General features: G+C 42.1%; 1 pseudogene; it reads left to right on the top strand.

The window, feature by feature from the left end:
* Window positions 1-3,541: 3,541 nt before the first annotated feature.
* LOC109784619 (F-box/LRR-repeat protein 14-like) lies at window positions 3,542-5,287 on the top strand (annotated as a pseudogene).
* Window positions 5,288-16,405: the final 11,118 nt, after the last annotated feature.

Here is a 16,405-nt window from a genome sequence, read left to right as displayed (position 1 = left end):
TGTCGTGAACCCTTTCTACTATTCAAGGGATTTTGAAGACATGTATATCTGCCTGCAATTTTTGTGTGGCAATTTTGGTATGGATCAGTGTAGTAATGGTCAATGTGAAGTTTCACATTGACCTGTACTACAAAGGCGGCATATTTGTTTTGTTGATATTGATTCTATTTGGGGATGTCTTTTCATTGCTTCTCAACATATACTCCTTCCGTCCCAAAATAAGTGTCGTGACGGAATACTCCCTCCGTCCCATAATGTAAGATGTTTTTTTTACACTATACTAGAGTCAAACAAACGTCTTTATGGGGCGGAGGGAGTAGTAGTTACTAGCATAATTAGGGTTTTTAGATTCCAAGACTACAAATGCAGTGTACTATCTCATGGAAGTTGAGGTACAACTGAAACTTGAGCGACTACTGAAGGCATATAACATAGCTGTGTGCTAATTACAGGCTTCCAGAAATTTAGAGGGGGTCACGTTTCTGTTTACATATCAAGAGTATGATGAGTGTATACAAAATCAGAATTGAGTAGACCATTTGAGAAGATCGTATCTTAAAATTGGAGAAGCCAGCGCCAAACTTTTGTTCACGCACTAAGTTGAACTCTGGCTGAAAAAACTGAACTCCAAAAAGTACTACCTTCAGACCTGCCTGTCGAGTACTCATTTCCTTCCGCTCAAAGAGAGTAGGCAATGCAAGCGAGACTATGAGATGAGTACACTGCATTTGTAATCTTCGAACCCTAGACCCAGTTTTGGTTGATCGACCGATGCATTCAAGATTAATTGCAAGCGGAGGCTCCCTCCGCCGCCCCACGATCGACGCTCTCAAGGGAAAGGCTGCTTGGTTCCGCCAAGAAAACAACCCAAACCCTCTTTCCGACTTTCCTATTGGTTGTTTGTCAATTCGCCATGCATATGTTAGTATCGTCTTTTTGGATCCCACCTTCTTTTTTATTTAGATAACATGCATACACCCGAGAGAGGATTTTTGCCTCCTGGGACGCCAAAATTATTATTTTTAGAATCGAAAAAAAATAGTGAAACAAATCAGGCATGTAGATCGTCAAGTGCTTTACCATCACAAAATGTTTCAGAAAATAACATCTCGGTTTGAATTCCGTACAGAAAAAGCAACACGACACATATCCATTTTGTAGTGATTACCACCAGTCAGTCAATACTCGATATCTAGATATTGGATGTATCTAGACTTATTTTTAGTTCTAGATACGTCAATTTGAATCCATTTCTACGACAAGTAATTTGGGACGGAGGGAGTAGACAACATAAAATGGTTGGAGGTCCTTGGATTGGAATGATCATTGGAAGGATTTTGTAATAAAGAACTGAAAGGGAGTCAGTTAGTATGTCCTCCTAAAGTTCGGTCCAGGATGGATGAAGCTCCAAAAGTTTGAATTTGAGATCGAGGCAAAACTTCTGGGGTTCTGTTGTGGGTTATGATTCCTCGTACAACGCTCACAACCTGAATAGATATGATTTCTGTTGTGAGAAGTTGAAGGATTTGAGGTTGGCTCCTGTTGAAACTTGGCTAGAGATAGAACTTTGTTTTGTCATTGGGAAGTGTAACGCATTGGAGAAGATTTATTGTTGATGCTCACGCCTCCAGAATATTTAGTTAAAACCTTCTGCTGAACTCATTAAGTTGTTGACTGCGCATTATGGAGAAAATTGTATTTCTGCGACCAGATTCAGCTACTGTCGTTACAACACTGTCTTTTGAGTAAATTGAGACTCCACATCATCACTGACATCGCAGGGCCATTTCTGTCAGATCCGTTGTCGAACTCCTCTAACTTGGAAACTTGGGTTATGTGTTACACTTTCTTCTGAAGTTGTGCTTCTGTGTTATAAATCTCTGAAGTTGTGGTTCTGCAAAAATCGTGCCGCTGAAGTTGTTTGTTAGTGCTTCAAGTTATTTATCTTCTTTTAGGTTTTTTTTATCACTTGTGTTATTATTATACATCTTGTGCTCATCTTGTTTAGCTTAGGTTGTTGGTACACTTAGTTGTTGAGCCTCAACATATTTAGCATTTGTGTTTGAAAACTAAACGAGTAGTTTGTTTATACATTTCTTCAAAACAAATCCTTAATTGTTGTATAACAACTATGTTCCTTCTCTATGCGACATCTGGGTCATTTCACCAACGCACTCTTCCACATGGGTCATGGCGCAGTAACGCTGACCGTCTTATCCCCCCCCCCCCCCCCCCCCCCCCCCCCCCCAATTCTCTTACTATTTTTATTTCTATATTCCTGTTCTCTTTTACTCATCTTAACTTTTGTTTCTTCGTCCTTTATAGTTTTCTTGTTATTATTTTCCTAGGTAAACAATGTCTATTTGTATGAAAAAAATTGAATGCGTATTTTTTTTTTCAAAACATGAACATCTCTTTAAGATATATGTACATTTCCTTCACATGTAAGAATCCTTCCGAAATACATGAACATGACCATTAATTTTTACATACATTTATGAAAATACACGTCCACTTTTTCATAAAAAAGCAAACATTTATTTCGATACATGTGAACATTTTTTGTCACACATGAACATATGTTTCGCATATAGGAACATTTTTAAAAAATTGCTAGAAATTTTAATAAGCACATGGTTTTTTTTCGTGGACATGGACATATTTTACAAGCTGATTTTACAGTGCCTTAAATTTTTACTTATTTATTGAAACGATTCTATGAACATTTTATATAATTTTCTTACTTTTAGATTTTTTTTCTGTGTTTTAATAAAAGGTCTAGAAGGCCGAAAATAGTGCGCGTCGGCCCGCAGCCATTCCGGGTGTGGCTGGCCCATGTGAGCGGGGCGAGGCGCCGCTGCAGCTGGAAAAGAGAGGAAATGCGATGCGAGCGAGACTAGGGTTTACACTCTCCTCCGATCTTCCGAATCAAAGAAGCACTCCGCTGCGGACCGAGGTCGAGCGGCGGCGAAGATACATTCCTACGGTCTATTCCATTCTCTATCGCCGCTGTTTCTATCTCCCGGTCGTGCTCAAGGTACCACCCCGCCGTTTTTCGGCTCCTCTGTCCCCTGTTCGTTGGCGATTCGACATGTGCACGGTTCCTTTTCCGATTCTCTTTCCTGATAGGGGAAACCCGACCGGTAGTATCATCCATGAAGTTAATGTAATCCTAGCCTGAATAATGTTGGAGTAGAAAGTAAGCTTTTTGCAACCGAGTATAGTAGCCTAGGGTTGCAGCAAGTACTAGTATTTCTAGTTGAACATATACTACTGCATTGGTGTGATCTATTAATAATAACTGCACCCGGTGAACTCATCGGCTGGGGCAAAATGATTTCCCTACTCTTTTCTTGCCCAAGCAAGAGCTACAAGTGCTAACTAATTTGCATGCTCTGGTTTTCATGTTATTAATTAGGTGCCTCCACTCCACATAAGTTGGTTCAGATTCATCGTCAATTCTAGCTCCTTTCTTTGTACAAGTATTCTCTTAGTTAGGCCATTATTCAGGCTCTGCTACTTATGGTGCTAGTATAATTTATGATGTAGCCCGCCTGTAGCGTCATTTTTTCTTTCTAACAATCTAGAGACAGACAAGGTGCTAGCTAGCTACTTTAATAAATCTCCATGCTTATGAAGAACACACAAGTTTTGGAGGGATACAGAAAATGCTCAAAGTTCATCAGTATATTCTTTATAATGAGTGTCGCCGGTGTCATCTCCATCTTCACATGCATTATTCTGATATATCATAAGTTTGACTTCAGCTCGTCGCTTGTTTTCTGAACCTTGATATATATTAACTAATTGCTACAGCTGAATTTGTTCGATGGAGGACCTACCGGAGGCTCTGGTGACAGAGATTCTCAAGAGGATCACCAGCACAAGTGATCTGAATTCTCTTTCCCTTGTGTCAAAGCATCTCTACAAGATAGAGGGGAATCAGAGAGGTGCTATCCATGTTGGTTCTGGTCTTTGCACTGCTACGAAAGCACTGACATCATTGTGCGCCCGGTTCCCAAATTTGCGGAAAGTGGAAATTGATTACTCTGGTTTTATACCTGGACATGGAAAGCAGTTGGACAACAAAGGCCTTTTTGTGTTTTCATCTCACTGTTCCTCGCTGACTGACCTCACCTTAAGCTTCTGCTCATGCATCGATGATTCTGGGCTTCGTTGTTTAGCTTATTGCAAGACATTGGTGTCTCTCAGGCTGAACTCTGCACCAAAAATAACGTCAATTGGGCTTTTCTCGGTCGCAGTTGGTTGCACAAGTCTATCTGCCCTCCACCTTATTGATTGCGAGAAAATTGACAGTGTAGAGTGGCTGGAATACCTTGGTAGGGATGGATCATTGAAAGAGCTTGTAGTGAAGAATTGCAAAGGAATCAATCATCGTGACTTCCTAAAGTTTGGTTCAGGATGGATGAAGCTCCAGAAGTTTGAGTTTGAGAGGAAAAGAGGAATAGATGATCGTCTTCTAGGTGATATGGTCTATGACTCCTCGTACAATGCTCACAACACGGATATATATGATTTCTGTTGTGAGAGTTTGAAGGATTTGAGATTCGCGCATATTAAAACTTGGCCAGAAGTAGGACTTCGTGTTGTTCTAGGGAAGTGTAAAGCATTGGAGAAGCTTTGCCTTGAGTATGTTCATGCCCTAAATGACAATGACATGATTGCATTATCTCGGAGCTGCAGCAACCTTAAAAGCATCTTACTTTGGCTCAACCTGTAGCGCTACTCTAGTGATGTCAGCTACTGTGAAACCAGGACGTCATTTACTAATAACAGCCTTTATGCTATAGCCCTCAACTGTCCTATGCTTCAGATCATAGACCTCAGATTTACACGATGTTCCCATGACTGGCCGTTAGAAATAGGATTCACACAGAAGGGTTTTCTGACACTCATTCAGTCCCGCGCAATTCGTGTTCTCGTGCTAAACAACGCCAACTTCTTTGACGAGGGGATGAAGGCCGTCTCATCTTCACCACATCTGGAGACACTCGAGCTTATATTGTGTCATGCGGTAACTTATGTTGGGATGCGCTTCATTGCGCACACCCCATGCTTGAGTAATCTCATACTTCGGGCGTGTCATAACATTACTGATGTTGGAATGGCTGAACTGGGACGTGCACATAAGTTAGAGTCTTTGGTCATTGAGTATTGTGGTGAGATCTCTCTGCAAGCTGCGCAAGGTGTAATCAAGTCAGTTCACTACTCCAGCAAGTTTTCAGATGCCCTGAAGAAGAAACTTGGATTTTTGGGCAAGTGTTGATGAAGTGGTCGCCAAAATTTTCAGTATAAAATTGCTAGTGAAGTCATTAAGTTTTTGACTGTGCACCATTGGACAAGGCTGTGCATCATCCGACCCAGACTCTCTTCTCTGAACTTTTTGTTGCCTTCTACCTCTACTGCAATGATTTTCCTTTATGACAGTCTAATGATGAATTCTGGACAGCAACTGCAACTGTAATTCTGGTTTCTTAATTTCTACTCTCTATAGCCGTTTCAAAACCGGCATAAGTAGGCCCCAAGAGTCCCTGTTTTTACTGTGGAGGCACTATATGTCCGTTTGGTGTTATTTCAGCAAATGTCATGAACCCTTTTTTTAATCACGGAAGTGATCTTGAAGACGTATGTTTGCCTGCTATGTTCGCGTAGCAATTTTGGTACGGATCAATGTAGTAATAATAGTCCAAAGTTTTGAAGGACATGTACAAAGGCGGCATGCTTGTTTTGTTGATATCGACTCTATTGGAGGATGTCTTTCATTGCTTCTTAAAAGAATACTGGAAGTCACTAGTCAACCAGGAACAACTGAAACTTGAGCGACTACTGAAGGCATATAACATACTCGCTCCATTCCTAAAACAAAGGCGTATTTTTGTTTTGTTAAGACATGTATTTGACCAATAATTACTCTACAAATACAAGGTTATATGGCATGAAATTTGTGTCACTAGATTCATATTTAAAAATACTTTGTTATCACATAATTCAAATATTAAAAGAGTAATTGATGATCAAATTCTTGTCTTAACGAAACGAAATACGTCTTATTCATCGGAACGGATGGAGCTAATTACAGGTAGTCACATCATGTCTTTGCTCTGGACATCCATCACTCGGCAACATTTTGTTGTGTGTTAATTACGGTAGCTGGTTACGTTCTTATATTATGGGATGGGGGAAGTACTTTATTCTTGAGCTAATATGAAACATGCGCCATTCCCATGTTAAAAGAAGGATTTTTTTTAACATTAGCTCCTGCTGCACGCCTTGATCATGGAATATTCACATAGTTTGTTTCTATTTGTAATTAGCTGAGAGTGTTTTACTTTTATGTTGGCCTGACTGAGGAGCTCGTCCAGAAGACCGAATATAAGAAAAACTTAGGCGTGTTTGGTTTGCCACATCTACCGCAACCAGGTCCATGAGATGCAAAATTGCAATGTTTGGTTGCCCGTAGAAGGGGATGAGCCAGGCACGCACGCCCTTAAAGCAACCCTCAACCAAGCTCAGAGGGAATGACCAAATCGATCATTTCAGTGATCAAGACCCCACATGGGCACATCATGGCATACAGTTGCACAAGGGTCATCATGGAGAAGCGCGGGAGACATTGTGTCCTTGCAATAACTCCTCACTCACCCCCTCAACTACTCCAGTCTCTACCCTAACTCTTCTCACTACCCGCAGGTTGCAATGATGGATCCTCCACTTGGAGCTCCTCTTCCCCCCGACCTGAAATCACGGAGATGGACCTACTCAGTCGTGAGTTGGGCATGCTTTGGGAGAAGCTCGTAGGTCTTTGTGGTGTGCTGAAGCCCCGCCCTTGGGACCCCGCCCTAGATTGGCCATCACGGATTTGGGAGTAAATTTCACAAAACCACCACTTTGAAGGCTAGGTTTGCGAAAAACACTACAATACATTTTTTTGCAGAAAACACCACGTCTACGGTAATCTTTTTGCAAAAAACACTAATCGGCGTATTAGTTTCGTTTGAACGCATTTATGACAAATGGGACCCGCTCTTCGCTGATGTGGCATAACGTTTTGCTGTTAGTTGGTGTTTAAAGCAAAAACACCCCTAACGTTCTTCCCCCATGCCGCTGATACGTCTCCGTCGTATCTATAGTTTTTGATTGTTCCATGCCAATATTCTACAACTTTCATATACTTTTGGCAACTTTTTATACTATTTTTGGGACTAACATATTGATCCAGTGCCCAGTGCCACTTCCTGTTTGTTGCATGTTTTATGTTTCGCAGAAACCCCATATCAAATGGAGTCCAAACGGGATAAAAACGGACGGAGAATTATTTTGGAATATTTATGATTTTTGGGAAGTAAAATCAACGCGAGACGGTGCCCGAGGGGGCCACGAGGCAGGGGGCAGGCGCGCCCTGGACCCTCGTGGGCACCCCGTAAGGCGGTTGATGCTCTATGTTGGCCGCAAGAAAGCTAATTTTTGGAAAAATATCTGGGCGAAGCTTTCAATCCAATCGGAGTTACGGATCTCCAGATATAAAAGAAACGGTGCCAGGGCAGAATCCGAGAACGCAGAAACAGAGAGAGACAGATCCAATCTCGGAGGGGCTCTCGCCCCTCCCACGCCATGGAGGCCAAGGACCAGAGGGGAAACCCTTCTCCCATCTAGGGAGGAGGTCAAGGAAGAAGAAGACGAAGGGGCCCCCTCTCCCCTTCTCTTCCGGTGGCGCCGGAGCGCTGCCGTGGCCATCATCATCACGACAATCTTCACCAACAACTTCACCGCCATCATCACCAACTCTTCCCCCCTCTATGCAGCGGTGTAACCTCTCTCTTACCCACTGTAATCTCTACTTAAACATGGTGCTCAACGCTATATATTATTTCCCAATGATGTATGGCTATCCTATGATGTTTGAGTAGATCTGTTTTGTCCTATGGGCTATTTGATGATCAAGATTGGTTTGAGTTGCATGTTTTATTATTGGTGCTGTCCTATGGTGCTCTCCGTGCCGCGCAAGCGTGAGGGATTCCCGCTGTAGGGTTTGCAATATGTTCATGATTTGCTTATGGTGGGTGGCGTGAGTGACAGAAGCACAGACCCGAGTAAGTAGGTTGTTTGCGTATGTGATAAAGGGGACTTGATGCTTTAATGCTATGGTTGGGTTTTACCTTAATGATCTTTAGTAGTTGCGGATGCTTGCTAGAGTTCCAATCATAAGTTCATATGATCCAAGTAGAGAAAGTATGTTAGCTTATGTCTCTCCCTCAAATAAAATTGCAATAATGATTACCGGTCTAGTTATCGATTGCCTAGGGACAAATAACTTTCTCGTAACAAAAAGCTCTCTACTAAAACTAATTTAGTTGTGTCTTTATTTAAACAGCGCCTACTTTTTATTTACGCTCTCTTTATTTTCTTGCAAGCCTATCCAACAACACCTACAAAGTACTTCTAGTTTCACACTTGTTTTAGGTAAAGCGAACGTTAAGCGTGCATAGAGTTGTATCGGTGGTCGATAGAACTTGAGGGAATATTTGTTCTACCTTTAGCTCCTCGTTGAGTTCGACACTCTTACTTATCGAAAGAGGCTACAATTGATCCCCTATACTTGTGGGTTATCAAGACCTTTTTCTGGCGCCGTTGCCGGGGAGCAATAGCGTGGGTGAATATTCTCGTGTGTGCTTGTTTGCTTTATCAATAAGTAATTTTTATTTGTTGTTCTTAGTTGTTCTTTATCTTTAGTTATGGATATGGAACATGAAATACCAAAAAAATTAGGTGTACTTTCTACTCATGGAGATGAGGAACCTCCTAAAACCCTTGATGATCATTATGTGAAAAATATTATGTACCACTTTGATAATCCTGAGAAAACCTCATTCAATTTGGTAATGGGAGTAACGTTGGATCAACGTGAATACTTTAGGGATTATCGCTTGACACAAAAAGGGAAACTATTATGGGATCAAATTTATATATTGAAGTGGTATGCTCGGCAAGTATGCTTGAGTTATGATTATACTTGTTGCTCTAGGATGAAGGCTCCACACCTTCCCTTTTCATGCAAATTTAATGATAATAAAACCTTAGCTTCTTATGCTAATGGTATATATGATTACTATGATGTGGAACAAATAGAAGAATTTGTTGCTTTTATGGGTGCTTATGAAATTGAATCTATGTTTAAAGAGTTTGAAGATTTTGAAGATGCTGTTTATAGACCTGAAAATTTAGCTATCCTTAAATATTGCTATGAGAATTATGAATACAATTCCGATATTAATGCACTTATTGAGAAAGTCTCCGCTGTCCAAGAAGAGACTAATATTTTGCAGGAGTCTATGGAAGAAGAAATTGATGAAACAGTGAGCTCATTGGATGAAAAAGATGATGAGGAGAGCAAAGAACAAAAGGAGGAAGAGCGGATTAGCTACCCGTGCCCACCTTCTAATGAGAGTAACTCTTCAACTCATACATTGTTTAATTTCTCTTCGTGCTTACCGAAGGATGATTGCTATGATGACTATTATGATCCCGTTGATTCTTTTGAAATATCCCTTTTTGATGATGTTTGCTATGCTTGTGGCCAAGATGCCAATATGAATTATGCTTATGGAGATGAACTTGCTATAGTTCCTTATGTTAAACATGAAATTGTTGCTATTGCACCCACACATGATAGTCCTGTTATCTTTTTGAATTCTCCAAACTACACTATATCGGAGAAGTTTGCTCTTATTAACGATTATATTGATGGGTTGCCTTTTACTACTACACATGATGATTTTGATGAGTATAATATGGATGTGCTTGCTGCTCCTACTTGCAATTATTATGACAGAGGAACTATATCTCCACCTCTCTATGTTTCCCACACGATAAAATTGCAAGAAACTGCTTATACTATGCATTGGCCTTTACTATGTGTGCATGAATTGTTCTTTTATGACATGCCGATGCATAGGAAGAGAGTTAGACTTCGTCATTACATGATATATGTTGCTTTGTGCTCACTACTAAATTACAAATCATTGCTAATTAAAATTGGCTTTGATATACCTTGGGATCCAGGTGGATTCACTACTTGGGCACTATATGCCTAACTTAATGGCTTTAAAGAAAGCGCTGCCAGGGAGACAACCCGGAAGTTTTAGAGAGTCATTTATTTCTGTTGAGTTCTTTTATATAGTTTAAAAATAAAAAATAAAGAGGGGAACCTAAAACTTTTTCAAAAAGAAAAGCGAAAGTGAGAAAGACGCGCATTGTTGAAGTGGGAGCTAGCCTTGAACTTTGTTCATGCTCACGGAAACTTTGTGAATCTTGATTACATAAACTTTTCAATAAAAATAATTATCCCCTTGTACAATTCCATTGTATTATAAAAATAATGTGCCAAGGTTTGCCTTTAGGATGTTTACAATGCTTGTTGGTTTGTACGGTGCAGGACAGAAACTTTGGCTGTAGTGCGCGATTTTACATTTCTTACTGGAACGTCAAATGGTTCTGATTCTTTTTGCAATGTCTTTATATACAAATTGTTTATTTTTCCTAATTTTGGCAGAATTGTTAAAGTACCAGAAGTATGGTTAATGTCCAGATTATTACAGTCTGTTCTGTTTTAGACAGATTCTGTTTTTGATGCATAGTTTGCTTGTTTTGACGAAACTATCAATTTATATCAGTGGATTAAGCCATGAAAAAGTTATACTACAGTAGACACAATGCCAAAACAAAATATGAATTGGTTTGCAACAGTACTTAGAGTACTGATTTGCTTTATTATACTAACGGATCTTACCGAGCTTTCTGTTGAAGTTTTGTGTGGATGAAGTGTTCGATGATCGAGAAGGTCTTGATGTGAGGAGAAGGAAGAGAGGCAAGAGCTCAAGCTTGGGGATGCCCAAGGCACCCCAAGTAAATATTCAAGGAGACTCAAGCGTTTAAGCTTGGGGATGCCCCTGAAGGCATCCCCTCTTTCTTCAACAAGTATCGGTATGTTTTCGGATTCGTTTCGTTCATGCGATATGTGCAAATCTTGGAGCGTCTTTTGCTTTAGTTTTCATTTTTCTTTTATGCACCATGCTGGTATGAGATAGTCCTTGGTTGATTTATAGAATGCTCTTTGCACTTCACTTAAATCTTTTGAGTATGGCTTTATAGAATGCTTCATGTGCTTCACTTATATCATTTGAAGTTTGGATTGCCTGTTTCTCTTCACTTAGACAACTGCCATTTGTAGAATGCTCTTTTGCTTCACTTATATTTGTTAGAGCGTGGGCATATCTTTTGTAGAAAGAATGAAACTCTCTTGCTTCACTTATATCTATTTAGAGAGATGACATGAATTGGTCATTCACATGGTTAGTCATAAAATCCTACATAAAACTTGTAGATCACTGAATATGATATGTTTGATTCCTTGCAATAGTTTTGCGATATAAAGATGGTGATATTAGAGTCATGCTAGTGGGTAGTTGTGGATTGTAGAAATACTTGTGTTGAGGTTTGTGATTCCCGTAGCATGCACGTACGGTGAACCGTTATGTAACGAAGCTGGAGCATGAGGTATTTATTGATTGTCTTCCTTATGAGTGGCGGTCGGGGACGAGCGATGGTCTTTTCCTACCAATCTATACCCCTAGGATCATGCGCGTAGTACTTTGTTTCGATGACTAATAGATTTTTGCAATAAGTATGTGAGTTCTTTATGACTAATGTTGAGTCCATGGATTATACACACTCTCACCCTTCCATCATTGCTAGCCTCTTCGGTACCGCGCATTGCCCTTTCTCACCTAGAGAGTTGGTGCAAACTTCGCCGGTGCATCCAAACCCCGTGATACGATATGCTCTGTCACACATAAGCCTCATTATATCTTCCTCAAAACAGCCACCATACCTACCTATCATGGCATTTCCATAGCCATTCTGAGATATATTGCCATGTAACTTCCATCATCATCATATACATGACTCGAGCATTCATTGTCATATTGCTTTGCATGATCGTAAGATAGCTAGCATGATATTTTCATGGCTTGTCCGTTTTTTATGTCGTTGCTAAGCTAGATCATTGCACATCCCGGTACACCGCCGGAGGCATTCATATAGAGTCATATCTTTGTTCTAGATATCGAGTTGTAATATTGAGTTGTAAGTAAATAAAAGTGTGATGATCATCATTATTAGAGCATTGCCCCAGTGAGGAAAGGATGATGGAGACTATGATTCCCCCACAAGTCGGGATGAGACTCCGGACGAAAAAAATAAAAATAATAAAAAAGGAGAAAGGCCAAAAAAAAGAGAAGGCCCAAAAAAAGAAAAAAATGAGAGAAAAAGAGAGAAGGGGCAATGTTACTATCCTTTTACCACACTTGTGCTTCAAAGTAGCACCATGTCCTTCATATAGAGAGTCTCTTGAGTTATCACTTTCATATACTAGTGGGAATTTTCATTATAGAACTTGGCTTGTATATTCCGATGATGGGCTTCCTCAAATGCCCGAGGTCTTCATGAGCAAGAAAGTTGGATGCACACCCACTTAGTTTCCAGTTTGAGCTTTCATACACTTATAGCTCTTAGTGCATCCGTTGCATGGCAATCCCTACTCACTCACATAGATATCTATTGATGGGCATCTCCATAGCCCGTTGATTAGCCGCATCGATGTGAGACTTTCTCCTTTTTTGTCTTCTCCACATAACCCCCATCATCATATTCTATTCCACCTATAGTGCTATATCCATGGCTCACGCTCATGTATTGTGTGAAAGTTGAAAAGGTTTGAGAACGTCAAAAGTATGAAACAATTGCTTGGCTTGTCATCGAGGGTTGTGCATGATGTGAATATTTTGTGTGGTGAAGATGGAGCATAGCCAGACTATATGATTTTGTAGGGATAACTTTCTTTGGCCTTGTTATTTTTAAGAGACATGATTGCTTTATTAGTAGGCTTGAAGTATTATTGTTTTTATGTCAAATGATAGACTATTGCCTTGAATCACTCGTGTCTTAATATTCATGCCATGATTAGATACATGATCAAGATTATGCTAGGTAGCATTCCACATCAAAAATTATCTTTTTTATCATTTACCTACTCGAGGACGAGCAGGAACTAAGCTTGGGGATGCTGATACATCTCCGTCGTATCTATAATTTTTGATTTTTCCATGCCAATATTCTACAACTTTCATATACTTTTGGCAACTTTTTATACTATTTTTGGGACTAACATATTGATCCAGTGCCCAGTGCCAGTTCCTGTTTGTTGCATGTTTTATGTTTCGCAGAAACCCCATATCAAACGGAGTAAAAACGGGATAAAAACGGACGGAGAATTATTTCGGAATATTTATGATTTTTGGGAAGTAAAATCAACGCGAGACGGTGCCCGAGGGGGCCACAAGGTAGGGGGCGCGCCCTGGACCCTCGTGGGCACCCCGTAAGGCGGTTGATGCTCTACTTTGGCCGCAAGAAAGCTAATTTTTGGAAAAAGATCTGGGCGAAGGTTTCAATCCAATCGGAGTTACGGATCTCCAGATATAAAAGAAACGGTGTGAGGGCAGAATCCGAGAACGCAGAAACAGAGAGAGACAGAGAGACAGATCCAATCTCGGAGGGGCTCTCGCCCCTCCCATGCCATGGAGGCCAAGGACCATAGGGGAAACCCTTCTCCCATCTAGGGAGGAGGTCAAAGAAGAAGAAGATGAAGGGGCCCCCTCTCCCCTTCTCTTCCGGTGGCGCCAGAGCGCTGCCGTGGCCATCATCATCACGGCAATCTTCACCAACAACTTCACCGCCATCATCACCAACTCTTCCCCCCTCTATGCAGCGGTGTAACCTCTCTCTTACCCGCTGTAATCTCTACTTAAACATGGTGCTCAACGCTATATATTATTTCCCAATGATGTATGGCTATCCTATGATGTTTGAGTAGATCTGTTTTGTCCTATGGGCTATTTGATGATCAAGATTGGTTTGAGTTGCATGTTTTATTATTGGTGATGTCCTATGGTGCTCTCCGTGTCGCGCAAGCGTGAGGGATTCCCGCTGTAGGGTTTGCAATATGTTCATGATTTGCTTATGGTGGGTGGCGTGAGTGACAGAAGCACAGACCCGAGTAAGTAGGTTGTTTGCGTATGGGATAAAGGGGACTTGATGCTTTAATGCTATGGTTGGGTTTTACCTTAATGATCTTTAGTAGTTGCGGATGCTTTCTAGAGTTCCAATCATAAGTGCATATGATCCAAGTAGAGAAAGTATGTTAGCTTATGCCTCTCCCTCAAATAAAATTGCAATAATGATTACCGGTCTAGTTATCGATTGCCTAGGGACAAATAACTTTCTCGTAACAAAAAGCTCTCTACTAAAACTAATTTAGTTGTGTCTTTATTAAACAGCCCCTACTTTTTATTTACGCTCTCTTTATTTTCTTGCAAGCCTATCCAACAACACCTACAAAGTACTTCTAGTTTCATACTTGTTTTAGGTAAAGCGAACGTTAAGCGTGCATAGAGTTGTATCGGTGGTCGATAGAACTTGAGGGAATATTTGTTCTACCTTTAGCTCCTCGTTGGTTTCGACACTCTTACTTATCGAAAGAGGCTACAATTGATCCCCTATACTTGTGGGTTATCAGCTGCCAGGCCCTCTCACCCCGCCAGCACAGGCTCCACCGCCGCACCCCACGCCGCACCCCGACGACATCTGCTTCCACCTCCGCACCCCACGCCAGATCCGGCGGCATCCGGCTCGACCTGCAGCCGGAGCGCAAGGCGCAACCCTGCAACCGGTGCCCAAGGCCCTTCGGCGGCGGCACCATCCGTGCCTGGTTCACCGGCCGGCAGCGTGGCCCATGGCGGGCGCCCCGACCTGCAGCGGGCCCAAGAGCAGACTGACTTTGGCAGCGGCAGCAGGAAGTGCCTGGTTCCCCGGCCGCCGACGTGGCCCTTCGGCGGGCGCCCCGACTACAACGACAGCGGGACGACGTGCGCATGCTGGAGCTCATCTTGGTCGCCGCCAAGTTCCAAATCAGGCTCGCCCCAGCACCAATTAGAGAGAAGAGAAGGTGCTAGACCTCGACGCCGGCGAGGTCCCTCAGCCGCCCCAAGCCTCCATGGGTGCCGCCCTAGCCAGCGACGAGAGCCCATGGCCCCCGTGCTATTGGTTTTATGCACGTGGGGGGCTAATTGCGATTTTGCATTTTGATTCAGGTGTGTTTACATAAAATTCTAGGGACTAGTTTGTAAATATAGATCAAAACCCATTGGCACGAAACGTTATGCCACGTAAGCAGAAACGGGTCCCATTTGTCATAAACGTGCTCAAACGAGACTAATCCGCCGATCAGTGTTTTTTGCAAAAAGATTACCGTAGACATGGTGTTTTCTGCAAAAAAAAATGTATTGTAGTGTTTTTCGCAAACCTAGGCTTCAAAGTGGTGGTTTTGTGCAATATACTCCCGATTTGGAGATGGCAACGGGGTTGAGCACATCAGCTCCATAGACAATAGAAACTTTGGCGAGGACGTCGAGGGCAGAGATATCGACAGTGTTGGAAATACTCCCTCCGATCCTTTTTACTCCGCGTATTAGATTTGTGTCAAAGTCAAATATTACAAAGTAGAGATACTTTGACTTTGGATAAAACTTATATGCAGACTAAAAATGGCTGAAGGGAGTATATCCTTGATGCAGTTATGTGAATATGATATTTCCCATTGTATTCATAAGTTATTTATATTGCCATGCCCATCGTCAATGATTTGGTTGTGAAATATAAGGTATGATGTTGTTCTAATGGTCCCTAGCCTACAAGGTTATGAGGACACATATCATTGACTAGTGCACAACTCGACTGATGATTGTGTTCCACAAGTCATTGGCATGGTGATGGCAATCCGACAATATTGACTCGGGTGAGTTGAGCAAACCCACTTTGAGACGCAACAAGCTTCTGCCATTTGTTAGTCTCAAACAATGTATATGCAATGTCCTTAGAGCATCTTCACTCGCGCCCCCAACATGCCCCCAGGGCCCTTTTTTTAGCGCCGGCGCCGAAAAATCGGCCCGGTCGCACCCCCAGGGCCTTGTTTATCGCCGGTTTGGGCCAAAATAACAGCCGGCGAACCCGAGCCAAACCCAAGCCCCCGGGAGTCGCCTGGCGGCGCCGGCTGAAGCGAAAAGGCGAGTGGATCTGCTCTGTCGGTGAGAGACGACCCTTTTTCACCGACCCCCCCCCCGCTTTCCCTCCATTCTCCCCTCTTCTCCTGCCATTCTCCTCCATTCTCCCCTCCAACCGGCCGCCATGCCGCCGAAGAAGTATGCGGCCCCTCGCGCCCCTGCCGGTGCCGAAGCAGAGGAAGCCGAGGGCGCCTCCCGCAAAACCACCGGGC

This window comes from Aegilops tauschii, chromosome 6 (genome assembly GCF_002575655.3).
Source record: "Aegilops tauschii subsp. strangulata cultivar AL8/78 chromosome 6, Aet v6.0, whole genome shotgun sequence".
NCBI lineage: Eukaryota > Viridiplantae > Streptophyta > Magnoliopsida > Poales > Poaceae > Aegilops > Aegilops tauschii.
This window is presented reverse-complemented; position numbering and strand designations above follow the sequence as displayed.